We start from the raw sequence: 12115 nt of genomic DNA, 5'->3' as shown, positions 1-12115 counted from the left end.
CCCCTGTTATAAACCCTCTAATGGTGAACCTCTAATACGAACCCTCTAATGGTGAACCTCTAATATGAACCCTTTGATGGTGAACCCCTAATATGAACCCTCTAATGGTGAACCTCTAATGTGAACCCTTTGATGGTGAACCCCTAATATGAACCCTCTAATGGTGAACCTCTAATATGAACCCTTTGATGGTGAACCCCTAATATGAACCCTCTAATGGTGAACCTCTAATATGAACCCTTTGATGGTGAACCCCTGATATGAACTGATATACCGACTTCGTGTTATCAGTTTATTTCTGAAGGAATATTTTTTGTTTGACACTATATTTTAATGCATTTTATTTGTGTCGTTCCTCTTTGAATACTGATTTATCTGATTGTTTTAGCATTAATTATGTATTATTTTCTTATATTTTACTCTTCACATTATAGCTTAAAATATCCGTTGACTGTGACAGCTGGAGTGTGAGGCAAGGATTAAATGCTAGACCTTGGGTGTGAGAGAAGTTGAGCGACAAAATTTAACTTAATTTAACTTAATCTAACCAGACATTTTTAACTTTATCTAGTCTGTGTGATGTGATTTTTCTCTCCTTGGATTTATGTATGGTGGGATTTTGTGTATGTACTGTAGGTGAGAGGTAAATCAATGACAATTTTGGCGACGAGAATAAGCAAATGGTTCAGGCTAATGAATGGCGTTCCTGGATAAATTTAGATCCTCTCTGGTTACATGGCTTTATGGACACACCATGTATAAACAGTTTGTTTTCGTGAATTTACGTTAAATTTGTGTCGTAAATGTTCAAGTTATTTTGAACATTGATTAGTTTATCCACAGGACCACATCACAGCTGCTACTTGTTAAGGATGGCTCTAGGTTTGGTTAGGTTAAGTTAGGTAAAGAACTGCATTTGGTTTTTGGTGTCTAAACGTAATGTACTTGTATTTACATTACTGTTCTTCTTACCTTATATTTCCTCACCAAAACCCGTTTGCCCAGCTAACAATTCGTCGTTATTAAAACGTTATAGTATATGCAATTAGAACATTACTACAACGTTTTTCCCTAAGGCAAGGCTGTGAGGGTAGAATAATAATGAGTAAATTATAGTGACCCTTGAGTATCCTTGAAGAACAATCTGATTTCCACCACTGGTAACATCTCTCTCCACCCACCACCTCCTTGGTCCGATAACCTTCAACTTGGGAGCTGCGTCGCAGAGCTTTATCGGCAAGAAACTCCCTCGGTTGTGACGTGTTCAGCCTCGGCACCACGCACCTCCTCGAAAAGGATTACATCCCCTCCTCCGACTCCTCTTCCAGATCCCTCAATCCTCTTCCAGACCTCCTCGAAGCATAATGTGTTGTCTAATGGTAGACCCTGCTGCCATATGGCATCACGAATATTGTGACCAAGTCCCAGGTTGCTGATCTGTCTTTCTGCCTCATTTACACACAATTGCAGGATCTCAGTTGTTTCTCTTACTATTGACAACACAACATACTATACATATAGCATTTCTCACTATTGATTATTATTATTTTTTCTTTATCATTATTACAGTATTGTTATTATTATTATTATTATTGTTATTATTATTATTATTATTATTTTATTTTACTTTTTATTATAAATTTTATTTACTATGAATTACTATTCTTATTATTAAATTTTCGCCTCCCAGGCCCCGATGTGGGTCAGTGACCTGTGCCCGGGTGGGCTAATACCCTTTAAAAAAAAAAAAAAAACGCAGGACTAGCTTCTCTCCCCCCTCCCTCTCAACTGCAGATCCCTCCCGACCTCTTCCCGGACGTTTTGAAGCTCCTTTACCTGACATCAGAAGGAACCAGAAGCAATGCGCCACACTTTTAGGACATCCCCACCAAACTGATTTCTAAACGTGTGTTATGTAACTTAATCTAACTGACTAATATATTGATTTAACTGGTTCCACTTACCTTTTCACCCAGCTTGATTGCATTTGTCAACTATCACAAAGTTTAAAATTTACCTCCCAATCGTAGTAGGAAGTGTTAGCAAATTATTGTGTGTGCGTGATTCTTATCAGAGCATTCAAACATGTAATGTATTTCGGCCTTACCCACCCTGAATTATATATATTTTCAAGACTGAAAGCTGAAACTAAGTCTTTTTAATACTGTTTTCTACTTTTTGTGGATATCATGAAGATTAGGTCTACCTGCCAGCTTGCTTTTGATGTTTTCTTAACTTATATTTATCTACCACCTAAGTCCCTTACTTATGTTATTTCATGTACTGTACAACATGGTATTGTCTTCTCTTTTTATTTAAGGAACATCATTGTTCGTGAATAATTAAATATATAAATATATAAGCAGACAATGGTCTTATTTCTGTCTATATCTAAACCATAATATTCATGCAATGGATGCTAAGAATTAAAATGTACATGGCTTATGACAGGAGTCTACGCTAAAGACAAGCTCGTTTTCTTTGATGACCTTAAATAGTTAAAATCAAGAAGGTTTAATATAAACCTCCTTGGTTAAAATCGTTATGGTAAATAAAATCCGTTCTCTTAAAGCACCATGTACGTTTTCTATGAAAAAGAAGCTTATCGAGAGATGGCGCAGCTGTCAGGGACGTCAACGTTAATTGAATGTAGTACAAGTTTCTTTATACATTCCTTCCTAGGTAGAAACAAAACATTGTGACGTCACCACTAAACCATTTGCCTGAGTGAGCCGTGAGGGAGGGACGTGTTGTGACTGGCTGCTACATAATGTGGTGATTAAATGTTTAGTATTTTTATATTAAGTTATTTAAACACAAGCATATGCCGCTACTGTCCTCTGTGGTGAGTAAATTGTTGGTATTTTTATTTTCATAATTAAGTTACATGTGATGTTAGAGAGTTGATCAACCCCTGCCATGGTAGTTAGTCAACCTAAAAAGTAGTTACTGAATTTTATTCCTTCATCAAATGGAAATTTACGTGATGTTTTATGAAAAGGTACTACTACTATACTAAGATAAACTCCGTCATTTTATATTGCCTTGGTATTAGTGTAGTTTATATTGGTGTATGTAGTAAGAAATAATTCGTTGCCTTCGACGATTTGGTGAATTGACAAAAATCAATGGAGTTAATATTTGTTTTTGAGTAAATTTGCATAAGTGCACACAACTCTGTTAGAAACTAAAAAATATGATTTTCTAGTGTATTTGTGTGTTTAGATCGGCTATGACCTTCATCTCCGTCGGAAATTGGCCGTTTTTTTTCTTCTTTTTTGGTGGGACATTTTCCGACAAAAATTATGGCTAAGCGAATACAAAATACAAAAAAAAAACACGAGAAAAACATAAACCTGACCTGACCTAACTGACTCTTACCATATGATGGAATCACTTATTTCTTGCCTTATTGGCCTGGTTCTCGTTCGTCGTTGGAGTTACCACAATGCCTCATATGTTGGTCTTGACGTTATTTACATTCGTTCTTGCACTTATGTCACTTTACTGAGGTCGGAAGAACACCATGTGATTGAAAAAATGCTTTAGTTTCTTTGTTTTTTTTCCCAAAAAACTCGCAATCAACTCCATATAATTGAAGTGACACCCATTACAGATTTCCATGGTCAGAAATGAATTTGAATTTCTAAATATGAGACCCAAAATAAAAATTGAATATGATTGGGCCAAAAATACCGCAAATTAAACCACAACTCATTTTAATTGGTTGCCAAAAAAAACCTTTTGATTGGCCGCGTGACGTACGGGAACGCATGCGCGTGATGATTTATGAAGGAGACACGCAGTGTGGGAGGTGAGGTAGGCGATAATGGCGGAAGATTAATGGAAGAAAATAGAGAAAATTTTGGATACGCTATTTCCGTTATTATACATTTGCGACGGTAATGTAATAGAAGAAAAATATCTTATAATTAGACGTTTTATTTGAATATGATAATAGATTAGGGGAGGAATGTGGGGTGCAGAAGTGCAATAATACCTGTTTTTTGTCCCAATAGGTATTTCAGATTTTTTACCATTACCATTAATGTATCCCTGACAAAGAGTGCAACACCCCCACCCCCCTCCCACTTTCTACCTTCCCTGTCCTTGTGAAAAAGGTTGTACCCTTCTATACTGTATGGTACTCTGATAAAAAGTTCTTGCTCAACAGATTCATCCAAGTTTCGGTGATTGCTATGACGTCTATATTTTCGGTACAAATCATCATGTGTCACAGAAGGACTTCTGGTTGAAGCTAATTTGATTAGGGAATCTAATATACTATAGGACTAGGCGTGTGTCTGTTCTGGGCAGCCGAAACGGCACAATCGTTTTTCATCAAACTTCGTGGAAAAATCGAAAAAAATTCGTAGTGGAACAAACCTGGTCCCATGTCGATGGTTTCTTTAGGAAGGCATTAATTAACAATTATATTTACGATGGTAAACGATGCAAATCTACGGACTTGGCGTACCCTAATTAACCATGCAAGTCTAAGAATTTGGCGCACCCTCATTCGCTGTACGCTGTCACGAGCGTTAAAACTTTCACAAGGGCACGAAGGGCCTGCGATCACTTGTTAATTTCTATAAACCTTACTGATGGTCAGTACAAAGCTGATAATGTGTTACACAAATTTATTTCTCAGTGGCCCAAGGTTAAAAATGCTTTGAAAACCTTGGAGCTAGATGTAGGATAGATGATTAGTGGGTCCCATATTTTTGACCTGACTGAGCATGATTAGTCTTGTCGCCCTTTCTCTTAAGCTCCTCTGCGTGTTTGGATGTTATGATGATCATAACATCCACTAATCCGCACACCAACACACCTTATAAACACTAAAAATGCAATCGCAATGAGATGCATCCCACTACTCGGTTATGTCTCATCCCTGGAAAAGCTCTGCACCAATTATTCCGGCTAACAGGGATATCACTATTTATCATCTTTTTGGTTATTGCAGAAATCTACTGAGATGTTCCTGGTAAACTCTATAGACTGATTGCTTTGCAGTTTTTCTATACTTTTCATATATTATTTACAGATCATAGTGTCTTTATTTCCAGCCATCATTTCTATGTACAGTTGAGGTCAAAAGTCTTGAACACTTAACAGTATTTGGCATGTAAGTACCCGAAGATCTTAGGTATTAAGGAAATTTTTATCCCATTTTGTGGTTCAGGCATAATATGTGATGACAAGTAGTGTTATTAGTATATCCCAATCATATATGTATAACTCAGAAGTAGATGCCAGATATAGCTACCATCAAAATTAATAAAAGTATTGTACCCTGTATTCTAACACTTATCTGGTGCTGGTAAAACACTTGATATGTTATCCATGGGTAAGTGACATATCCTTGAGAACTTATCTAGGTACAGATAACAGCTAAAACAACAGGTAATTTTATGGTTAAATTTAGGTCAAGATAAGATGAAATGAAACTCGGAAAATGTTTGATATAAATATGTATCTTTAGAATAGTATATGCTGACAACAGTATTATACTAAATAAATATGCACCATATTTATACTGGATAAGGTAATATATCTTAAATAACTACTGTATTTATCTAATATTACACATTATTAAGGCATAACAGAGACGTGACCTATCTCCCAAGTGGCTGACAAGCCGATCAGTGGTGAAGAGGATAAAAGTAAAGTAGAAGGAATTAGTGCAGTAGTTACACTGAAAATTTAAAAATAGTAATTAAACCTGAATATTGCACATCACATTATAACAAATGAATTAAACCGTATTTTTTTCCTTGTGATAAATACGTTAGTGATATAAGAGAGATCTTACATGTTATCTATTGTTCCTACATATTTGGACTTCAGATTTCTAAATTCTGTTTTTTATCAATCTTATTTTTTGTGCATTTATTTTGGTCTCCTATTTCACTGCATATCTGAGAATTAGTAGTGATATCCCTGTTAGCAGGAACAATTGGTGCAGAGCACTTCTGGGAATGAGAGATTGCCGGGTAATGAGACGAATCTCCCAAAGCCGGAAAAATCCCTTGTCCCCAGAATTTTCCGAGTAACAGAAAATGTTCTAGGAAGTTCCAGAAATTACCCATTACATCATCTCTCGAACCTAGAAAATATCCCCCACTCCTGGAATTTTCCGGGTATCAGTAAAATTTTCTTTGAATTTTCCGGAGAATTTGCCCCTTGGAAAATCGTTCCCAAAGCCGGAATTTTGTATGGAAAATTCCGGCTTTGGGAACGTCTTTCCGAGAAAATTTCAATTCCGGCTATCGGAGAGTTTCGGGTTTGAGGGATTCCGGCTAATGGAGATATAACTGTATTTTGGTCTTTAATTTGAATTGCTATCTGTAAATTTATAATATTTTGGTCTTTAATTTGAGTTAGTATCTGAGATTTATTTACCAATCTTTCTTGAATTGCCACCATCTGTGGCACACCAGCCCAAGATGATGAGTGGTCACTGTGTATCTCATTCAGTGCTGAGACCTTTGTTTTCTTATGCCTGTAAGTTATGTCAGGATTAGTTACTGGCATCCGTGGAACACCAGTCTCACAAGATGAATGGCCATTGATAGAGCTTAGGTCAGACTTGATACAACTCAATGGTATATAATCATGATCCTTCGGGGAGCATGATGGCAACACTTGTTCACACAGTATGACCTCTTGTACTAGGGTGAAGTTTTTGGTAATGTTTGCAAAACCAACACACATTTCTGAAATGTAAAAGTATATTAAAATATTATCTTACTCGCATGAACACAGAACTGACTGTTATTCCTTATTTATAAAATGACTTGTGGAGAATCCTAACATGCCAGTGATTATATAATTACCTTTTTCCACATAGTGTGATAGGAAAAAATGACAGACTAAATACCATAAGGGGACTATAATAATGGTACAGGTATTACTAAACTTTGCAGCTGTTTTATAAGTTAAATACTGTATGTGTGTTCTGACTTTGTAGGTTTGCTATTCCTCTTTTTTTATCCTCTTCACCACTGATCGTCTCGTTAGCCGCTTGGGCGATCGGTCACGTCTGGTCACTTTTTAAATGAGATGGCAACCCACTTTAAGACACGAGTCATGAATATGTGCTGCTCTCTTCCAACTCATTCCAAATGGCTTGTAAGCTAATAAGTGGTAAAACTATACAAATAAAGAAATAAGATAAAAATAACCATGGCATTGTTTGTAAGAACAAATTATTTTGGAAAATTTACTTTTCCTCATCTCTCCCTTTTGAGTTAAGGTGCTGAAAATCTCTGAATACCAAGAGAGGAATGTCACCATCTAACTTCATTGAATCTCTCATATATTGTGACAGAGATGTACAGTGTTTCTAAATCTGTATCAGTACTGTGTATTGGTTGTGTGTCTCCAGTAGGTTCTTCTGAAGCTGAAGGCTCTCTCTGGACTAAGGCACATTTAGAGCTTCCTGAGAAACAGGATGACAGTTGAAAAGATAAACCCTCTGGTACTCATGGTCAGAAATCTCAAATATCCACACACCCTCCCTCCCATCCATACACCCTCCTGTCCATCCACAAACCCTGAGTGTCTTTTTAAATCTTTCAGATTGTGTGGCTGGCTGAGGTGAATGGCTGGCTGCCTGAGGTGGACGGCTGGCTGGCTTAGGTGGACGGCTGGCTGGCTTTAGCAAACATCTGGCAGGACAAGAACCCCACCAAACAGGTAAAGTACTTGTGACAATATGTAATGTTATATGCAAGGTATTTATGAACGTTTGGGGAAATGCGTAATTATTGAGTTATGACCACCCGGCTCCGCCATAAGTGTGTTGGGCTTCGAAGCAAGAAATTAAAAAATAAATAAAACGGTAATCTAACCCTATCTGGTCATTGTACTCGCTTACTGGTTAATTATTACGTAAATACCGATGTACGGTTTACGCTCGTTACCCGCCACTGGCTTATAGTTTAGGCTCGTTTGGTGGTACATTTGCCTAAAACATTAAGAAATTACTGGTTAGACGTTAGAGAGCCACTTACTGTAATACTAAACCGTATTGATGTATTTGTTTAAGCTGCAAAGTAGGTACCATGGGCCTTAGAGCCCAGTGAAACTTGGGGATACGACCCTATGAGGCAAGTGAACTGCAGTAACCGGCTGGCAAGTTTTTATATTACTTAAATCAGCATTTATTACGCCATAATTAAGTATATTAAACACTACCCAAAAGAATAACCATTTCTCTTGGCCTTTTGACTGTAGACAGTCGGGCAAAAAATTTACACGTATTTAAAGGAGACTAGAAGTGCGGTGAGTGGTCGGTGAAGAATGGGACGAAAATGAGTTAGTCGAGACTTTATATATGAAGGTTGAGAGTGACGTCACGAAGCTTCATTGAAGCATTTGAAGCTTCGAACACTAATATACGTTAAAACGTCTATGTATGGTCCAATTTCACTTTTAGGGTATAATACAACGAAAATAGTGACCCAGAAGGAAAATAAAAACAAAAACTAAAAGAAATGTCGGGAATCGAACTCGGGCCTCGATGAGTGGCAGGTAAAACTCTTATCCACTGGACCATGACGGACCTGGGAATACTGTAATTTTGATCTCTCTCTTATGCCGTAGGTGTCCTCCCCACTGTGCTGAAGGGTTGGGGCAGCTGGAATATATATTAAAACAGCTTGAATTTATCGTCCAATTAATTTTTAGGCAATGATATAGCGTAAATAGTTCTCCATAACGAAAGAAAAAAAATAAATAAAACAAGCGCCTTTTAAGGAACTCGTACTTCTATAATGTACGGAAGGAGGCTTATCCACTGGACCATGATGTACGTTTTAAGAATTTTATTATTCTCTTATAGGTCATATCCTCTGCTAACTCTGAGCCATAGGATTAGAGCAGCTCGTCCACACTTTATATTGAAACTGTTTATTTAACCAGAAAAATACAAATAAGTGTAGATCAATTTTAATGCTGTTTCTTGAGCTTTAAGCATGACATTAAGGTGGAATGACTGTAGGCAGCTACCAAACAAGGAAGTACTTCCACCTGGGAAGATATTGGAAGAATAATGTGTTGTCTAATGGTAGTGTGGGGTACGGGATGTTTTGGGTTCACACTCAGGATGGAATGGAGAAAGGAAACTCACAATGTGCTCTCTGTATACATGTTGTATTGGATGTACAATGCAGCTTGGTGCTGGGAAGGCAGCACGGTTACAAGCGTGATGTAGAGAGAGCTGGTTGGTGAGGATGCTCAGAGGAGGACCAGCTTGTGGGTCGCCATGCTCGCCGGCGGGAGCGAGGACCGCCAGGCAGGCGGAGGAGGAGGAGGTGTTGCTGGCTGGTTGGTGTAGGTAGAGAGAGATCACCACGAGGTCAGGTCTTAAATAGCGGGGGTAGGCGTGGCTTAGTAATTGACCCCCGCTCCGTGGGCGGCGCTGGTTGACCTAGACCACGAGGCATACACTGGGGAATTCGTGGGGTCGGCTACTCAGCGACAAACAGCGTTTGTAGGGGAGAAATCCACTACAACTCCTACGTCTTTTATATAACTCCAAGAAATAATAGGATTAAAATATTCACGATCCATCCATCTCACATTCTATATATCATCTCTATCTGCCTATTACTGAATCATTTATAACAACCTGTAACAACCGTGACTACAGTAATTACCACATTATTGTAGATAGGGAAGAAATACGTCTATATTTTTCCAGGTGAGGTTTATTGAGTGATGTTTTATTGATTTGAGAAGTATGCTATTATTCTTAAATATAAATAACTATATTGGTTGACAAAATTACGTATTTTTTTATAATTGAGACCAATAAAGTTGGTAGACATGTGAGATTGGCAGGGTTGGCAACTATGATTTGTCACACTGTGGAAGTTGACGAATTTTAAGTCCAGTATTAGCGTTTATATTATTTTTGTAGACGTTTATTTATATTTTGGGGATTATTTTTGTTACTGAATAGTTTAATTTATCCTTAATTTGTAATAACATTTGTATATACGATCAAAGGTGGAAATCATTGTTCGTTTTCCCCCAATTGGTAACATTTTTGACGGCGAGGAGGTACTTAAACCGGTGTCCTGGCGCAGGTCAGGTTATTTCAACCCTGACCCAGAGGATGAGTGTTGCCGGTCCTCACTCGCCTCATATTTAAGGTATGTTTTACTTTTTTTTTATTTGGGATTTGGTTTATACTGCAGGTAAATGTATTTACTTCAGTTTTATTTTAACATACGAAGGAACTAGTAGAAGAGAATTTGTGATAGTTTGAGGAACATACTGTTACTTTAGTATACGTGTACAGTTAGGTACTGTAGAGTGAACGTCAAGTACCTCGGGCCTCCAAACCTTCAGTACTTTTTGAGCCAAAATCCTAGAATGGTTTTATTTTAAGGAAAGAAACCTAGACCAATGTTAATATGTTAAGGAGTTGTTTTAGAAGTTTAGTTTATTTAATGATTAACTGAAGATTCTCCACCCGTTTAATTCACCAACTTTAACGCATTTTGGTTGTCCTATGGCGGGGGTTTAAAGTGGCCCGTGCTGGGGAGGGGGTGGGGGTTAAAGTGGCCCGTGCTGTTGGGGGGGTAAATGTTATATTATTTATTTATCGAACTTGAAGTGTTTAGTAGTATTTACCATTCAAAGTTTTTTTTCATTCCAGATGAATGATGGAGAATCAGTTGCAGGTTAGTTTCCTTAAATTCTGTAGATCTGGGAGGAATCGTTGCCGTACCGATGAAATCCATTTTACCAGGATCAACATGATATCGTGTTGATGCCTGGTGTTACTTCAGCTCGCTTCCTCATAAATTTTGAGGTGCAGCGGTGTCAGGTTAAAGTGCAGTACAGTGGGTAGTTGAGGTATTCAATTGTCATAACTTTTACCCCAGCATTTTTTAATTTCAAACCTATTGAGTGCTGTTATAGCCCTCCCCCCCACCTCCCTTTTTTATTAACTACTATACAGTAATTAAGTGCAAAGTTACTACAGCCTACAGTTCCATCTATGCAAATTAAATGTCCGTGCATAGCAGCTTCTGGTTTCACTGTATTTTAACAGAATACACGTTGCAGGAAACCCCGAATCCTTTTACACCAATGATTTCCGGCGTTACTCTAGGGCCAAGTAGTAGCTGAACTAGTGCACCTGATTTTAAATTAAATGGCTGATCATTCTAAAATTTAGTGGTGTTCAAGATTGAGTTGCTTGCATCCAACTCAATGAAGTTATTGATGAACAATCCTCCTGAATCCGGGGGAAAATTAATTTGCTGAATCTTGTTCTTAGCTATCCTCAGTGCCAGATTTAGACCTGTGGAGGCCCATGGGGCAGCTTTTTAGGAGGCCCTCCCTTACTAGTAAAACTACCCAAGAGGGTGGGGTGGCGAGGAAGCGAGCTCTGAAACATCTGGGAGTTCCTAATTCTAAATATATTATTAGCAACACAAACAATAGCATCTATTAAAAATATACGGCCCTATAGGAAACCAGGTATTCATGAATTTCAAGGAGTAGCTAGCTTAATTTCTATCACGCTTGCTGAAGCATAGTTTGTTTAGATGGAATTGATAAACATGACTTTTAAAGAATGAAAATAAAATAATCCAAATGAATAAACAAATTAATAAAATATTGTAATGGAGGGCCCCAAGTAGCTGCCCACTTTGCCCACTCCTGAATCCGCCCTAGCTATCCTTATATTAATTACATTTTATTAGGCCTAACCTTTTATTTAATCAATAAGGTGTATTCTTCATACAATACTCTGCTAAAAGTGAAGTTTAACGTAAAATTGATTGGCGTAGATTTCATGACTGCACAACGGCTAGAACTTTGCATAATTTAGTCAGTGTTTGGTATTCATTACAGCAAATGTCCTCATATAAAGAGTGTCAAAATGTACTCTTAATCATATTCTTTTATTTAAAAAAGTCCTATACTTACCCAGATCAGCTAAGTAATACTGTACATCTTGTTAGATGCCAACACTACAGAAGATTCACTTTACTTGATACTCCTGCTTGCAAGAGCTAGAGATGGGTAGGATTGGGGGCTGTCATTGTAATCTATACTAGATAATTGCTTTTCCATAAAAGGACAAAAA

At 37.6% G+C, this 12115-nt stretch overlaps 1 long non-coding RNA gene across 1 annotated transcript; it reads left to right on the top strand.

The window, feature by feature from the left end:
• The first annotated feature begins 2697 nt into the window (after positions 1-2697).
• LOC121870805 lies at positions 2698-10729 on the top strand. The gene is made up of 3 exons (XR_006089782.1): positions 2698-2845; positions 7585-7701; positions 10673-10729. It is a non-coding gene; the product is annotated as an uncharacterized LOC121870805 (long non-coding RNA).
• Positions 10730-12115: the final 1386 nt, after the last annotated feature.

Source organism: Homarus americanus, unplaced genomic scaffold (assembly GCF_018991925.1).
Source record: "Homarus americanus isolate GMGI-L3 unplaced genomic scaffold, GMGI_Hamer_2.0 scaffold16119, whole genome shotgun sequence".
NCBI classification, from domain to species: Eukaryota; Metazoa; Arthropoda; class Malacostraca; order Decapoda; family Nephropidae; genus Homarus; species Homarus americanus.
The sequence above is the reverse complement of the archived record's forward strand: the minus strand, read 5'-3'. Positions and strand labels throughout refer to the sequence as shown.